Source organism: Carya illinoinensis, chromosome 8 (assembly GCF_018687715.1).
Source record: "Carya illinoinensis cultivar Pawnee chromosome 8, C.illinoinensisPawnee_v1, whole genome shotgun sequence".
Taxonomy (NCBI): Eukaryota; Viridiplantae; Streptophyta; class Magnoliopsida; order Fagales; family Juglandaceae; genus Carya; species Carya illinoinensis.
This window is the reverse complement of record NC_056759.1, coordinates 17,684,761-17,689,787: the sequence shown is the minus strand read 5'-3', so window position 1 is coordinate 17,689,787 and position 5,027 is coordinate 17,684,761. Positions and strand designations below refer to the sequence as shown.

At 33.5% G+C, this 5,027-nt stretch overlaps 2 long non-coding RNA genes across 2 annotated transcripts; both read left to right on the top strand.

Moving 5' to 3' along the window:
* Positions 1–778: 778 nt before the first annotated feature.
* Positions 779–2,469, top strand: LOC122274196. The gene is made up of 3 exons (XR_006228241.1): positions 779–801; positions 1,255–1,290; positions 2,147–2,469. It is a non-coding gene; the product is annotated as an uncharacterized LOC122274196 (long non-coding RNA).
* A 105-nt stretch (positions 2,470–2,574) lies between these two features.
* On the top strand, positions 2,575–4,813 carry LOC122274197. Its single transcript, XR_006228242.1, has 3 exons — positions 2,575–2,787; positions 4,487–4,615; positions 4,713–4,813. It is a non-coding gene; the product is annotated as an uncharacterized LOC122274197 (long non-coding RNA).
* The last annotated feature ends 214 nt before the right edge of the window (positions 4,814–5,027 follow it).

Sequence of the window (5,027 nt, the reverse complement as noted above, 5' to 3'; positions counted from 1 at the left end):
GTTTCCTCTCTCATGTCGAACCTGTCTCCTACCTCTCTCAGTCTGTAATACCCTAGTCTTACTATGTGAGTTTTTACGTCATTTTATTTTATTCCTTAAGTTAAATATGTTCATGTAAAGATTTTTATTATTTTATTTAGATGGGTGTGTTTTTTTTTTACTTTTATGTGGGTTGTTAAAATAAATTAAGTACATGATTTTAAGGCCTTATAGTATTTTCTCCTTAAATCCTAAAATTTGATGATTTATGAAAGAGCACAAATGATTCCCACCATTGGATTGGTAATTGGAATAGTTATCTTCCTAAATCTAATCATAACCCTCCATTTCCTTAAGCTTTTAATGACCAAAATTTAACTAAGCTTTCTTCTCTTATGAACCATCGGTCTACACCTAATTGATGAAGGATTTTATCTTCAAACCCATCGGTCTATACCTAATAGATGAAGGATTTTATTTTCAAACCCATCGGTCTACACCTAATAGATGAAGGATTTTATCGTCAAACCTATCGGTCTACACCTAATAGATGAAGGATTTTCTCTTCAAACCCATCGGTCTACACCTAATAGATGAAGGATTTTCCTCTTCAAACCCATTGGTCTACAACTAACAAATGAACCCCTTCAAACCCATCGGTCTACACCTAACAAATGAAGAACAAGTCTTCTTCATCTCTCTTTCCATGCTAGCCAACGCCACTTTCCTCTTTTCTTCTCCTCTTCAAGAAATCAAACTCCTCTCATTTTCTTCAAGGTTTGGACCTTCACTTCACCTCTTGAAAGAATCTAGGAGCTTAAGGTAAATTCTTTCATGTGATTTTGGAAGCTAACTAAATTGTTTAGTTTATGTTTTGATGTTATGTTTTATATATATACATATATGCTCTGTTTTAAGGGATTAAGTATTTATATGGGGATGTTTTGATGTTATGTTTTGTATATCTACATATATGCTCTGTTTTAAGGGATTAACTATATATATAAGGCCGTTTTAATGTTCTGTTTTGTGTATATATATAATTATGTTATGTTTTAAGTGATTAAACGCATATATGGAGTTGTTTTGATGTTATGTTAACTAAATTAACTATTTTCTTATGTTACTCTTGTAAGAATTTGTCGAGAGGGTAGTTAATTGAGATAACATTAAGGGTAGAAAACGATGTTAAATTTTTAATATTTTAGCCATCGTTAAAAGGGGATCTAAAGGATGTTGGATGAGTTTTAACACACTTGTTATTTATTGGATTAGGATTTTCTGAAGTTAAAGGGATTGCAGCGGATCGAGGTAAGTAGCTATGACCATGCGCCCACGTCAAGTTCTCTTGTGGAAGAATATTTCTCTATTTCATTCCAAACGTTCCTCTAATTAAAGAATAAATGAGTTTATATTATGTACAAGCCTTTCTTGGTAGCCCTTGTTAAGTATCCTATTGATTATAATTGATTGTATGTATATAGGGTAATGCATGCATATAGTCCCTAAGTCATGAAATTTTTATACATGCTTCTTGAAATAACTAAGATTTTATTTATATGTAAGCATGACATAAAATGCTATTTTTTTCAAAATAAAAGCATATTCATCGGACTAAGGAAGATACTGAAAATGTTGATTTCAAAGAAAGAAAAGGAATGAATTAATGTATGAAAAATATGTAATGGCCACATGAAAGGAAATAATATCAAAGAAATGGGCAAATTGCAATACCGGGTAAATAGTATTGGTAGTGCACCCAATGCTGCTCCCTGACAGAAAGGAGTTCCTAACCTGTGGCAACGGGTGGAATCCAGGTCCAATAGGACCGCTAACCCCAACACACGGGGCGTAATAGTGTGTTGGCCACAAGAAAGTGAAAGATTAAATGAAGTGTATGTATGAAGATATGATATATAAGTATGTATGAAAATAAGAAATAAAGATTTTGCATGAAAGTATGAAGTGAGTATATGCATGATAGTAAGAAGTAAGTGTATGCATGATGTTATAAAGAAAGTATATGTATGGAAGTATTGTCAGAATTAGTATTGGTTTATGGATGCATGTTTTCAAAAGAAAGTACTATATGCTTATTAAGTTAACAGCATGGTGTACTGCTTACTGAGTATTAGACTCACTTTGTGTTTATGTTTTAAACGTCCAGGTACAGATGAATCTACTGAGGAGCTGAGTATTTCTAAGGAGGGAGGGGCTGATGTTTAGTAGTCCCTTGGTAGTTTGGTTTCTTTTTATGAAAATATATGTTTCTTATGTTTTAATACTGGACCCCACACGAGGATGTTTTATTGAGTTAACTTCTAGACAAGATACCTTCGGGTATAAAGTATATAGTAGGATAATGGAAACTCCTCCTGCTTTAAGTTAGTTTCCTTTTGTAAAGACTAAAGGGACTGAGTCCCTTTTTGTTTAAAGTAGTTATGTTAAATAAATAGATGACGGACTCTGAGAGTCCTTTGTAAAGGAATGTAAAGGTATGTCTATTAGATGTTTCTTTCAGTTAGAAATTAGAATTTATGCGTGATGCGTTCGAATCATCTCGCATTATCTTTTAAAAAAAATTTAATAAAATAATAATAATACTAATAACAATATGGGAATTCATATATAAATAAATTTATTGTTATAATAGGAAAAAGAATAGGTACGGGATCACAGTCTCGCTCGTGATAGGGTGGGGTTGTGACACAGTCTCTCCGAAACCATAGCCATCGTCCCTCTCTGAGTCTCTCCGAAACTCTAGCTTCTTCACCCTCGTGCCTCATCGTCATCCTCGTGCCGATATATGTAAGTAGATGCTTCTGTAATGTGTTTGTTTAGCTTAGACTGCCGATAGTATTAGGGTTTATTTTCTTCTCTGTTTTTTTTTTCTTCTCTGCCGATAGCATTAAGGGATTTTTCTTCTTATATGTTGCCTTTTTCTTTTTCTTTTTTTCCCATCTGTTTGGGTTTTCTAGAAATAGAGGTACCAGATGTATGGCTTTGGTACATGTAGTATTATTTATTTTTCGTCTCTGCTCATTTAGGTTTTCTAGAAATAGAGGTACCAATCTTTAGTATTTCGTTATAGAATAAACAAAATGCGAAGATACCATAAAAATTTAACTTTCTTCATGGTTGGGAACTTCCATCTTTTTCTTGGGTGTGATTTATTTTTAGGTGTGATTTGTTTTTGGGTGTGATTTATTTTTGGGTGTGATTTGTTAGACAGAGACTTTATTCCTGACTAATCCAAAGTAAATGGAGCCTTAAGTTTCTAAGAGGGCTACGAACTTGTAAATAGAAATAGAAAATCCTTTAATGCCATCAGATTTTGGCTATTTGATCTGTACTGATCTTTTACTCTTTTACATGGCCTGCTTTCTCTAGAAAAAGCATGTATATATTACATGGCCGGATTTCTCTAGAAAAAGCATGTATATATAACAATATTTTGGTCTATATGTGATGAATGATCCATCTGGGATCTCAAGTTTTCAATGAGGCCAAGCATGATTTGCTTGTAAGTTAGGATCAGTAGTACTTGTTGGTCTATTATATATGATGTTTGTTGGCATATATGGTGCATTTGCATGCATAGCAATTGGAGCTAGCATTAATTGTACATGATCAATTAATATTGCATGAAAAAATCCCTCACAAATTCTTAATTGGCCCAGTATGAGTGAAAAATCCCTCACAAATTCTTGTCTCTGGTTTTGGTTTTCATTAATTGAGGACTCCCATTTCAAAAGTCTAGCACTGATCATGATGAGATAATCGAAATAGAAATAGAAAGCATTATTCTCCATGTTGTTCCCCCTCAATCCAATATTCTTATAAATTAATTCTGTCCTTTGAATATTTTTTATAAAGTCTAGCATTGATGACTTTGGCTCCTCTCCATGAACCATATATGCCCAATTACTGTTAATTTGATAGAATAAAGATATTATTTTTAGGAAAGGGTTGTCAATGGAGGTAAGAGCTTTTGTGCTCGTCCTTGGTTGAGTTCCAAAGAGTTTATTGATTTGGTTTTATCATGTAGGTTCTGCATATTTTGTGCTTGTTTGCTAGTTCTAGGGGCCCCCATATCTCAACAACTTGTGCAACCATTTGGTAATGCTTGTTGAATGGATCTTGTAATAATTGACTTATGCATGAGTTTTTTTAATGCCACAAGTTGCTGATGAAGTACATGAAAGATCAATAGAATCTGATCTTGTTCTTGTCTGCCTGAAGCAGTTTCTGATAAAAAAACAATGACCTCAGGTTGACAGTTTCTTTCTAATGTTGTACTTGGTGGAATTCATGTACTGAATTTTTTTAACCAAATTAATTTAAATGCCCTTATTGAGTTTGTTCTACTTCATTATCCAGTTGTTTGCTTGACTATATCTTTTAAACTTCTAAGGAATGGTGGATATCTATTCTTTTTGTAAATGCATAGTTTTGATTGGAAGAGTTGGGGCTAAGGTTATAAGAGGATCTAACTAAAATTTTACAGGGTGGTCTTGATGTCTGCCACAGCAGATATTACACGATACAAGGATTACTTCCAGGATCTTGGCAGGGGGAACGAGTTGAAGTGCTGTCTAGATTGACTCTCTGCTGTAAACCACAATTATTTTTTGAAGTATGTAAACTTGAAATCCACTTCCGTAATGGTTTATTCATTAATATTTCAAAGTGTCATTTTTTGATCAAGTTCATTGTTATTTATCTATTTGCAGGGCCCTTCAGACTATACAAGTCAAATGCCCCAGGATCTCTTTCTTCTTCCTCCTTTTTTGTCTCTCCATTTCCTTTCAATGCTTAAGAAAGAAACTGTATTAATATATATATATATATATATATATATATTAGTTATATCTACCCATTTCCCCGAAAGACACATGAGCTAGAACTTCCCCCCTTCCCCCCCCCCCCCCCCCCCACAACACAGCTCAATTTAATATATATATATATATATATATATATATGGCCAGATTTCTTCAATAATTCCATATGCATGAATCCTGATCATCGAAGTGTATGGCTTAGACTCA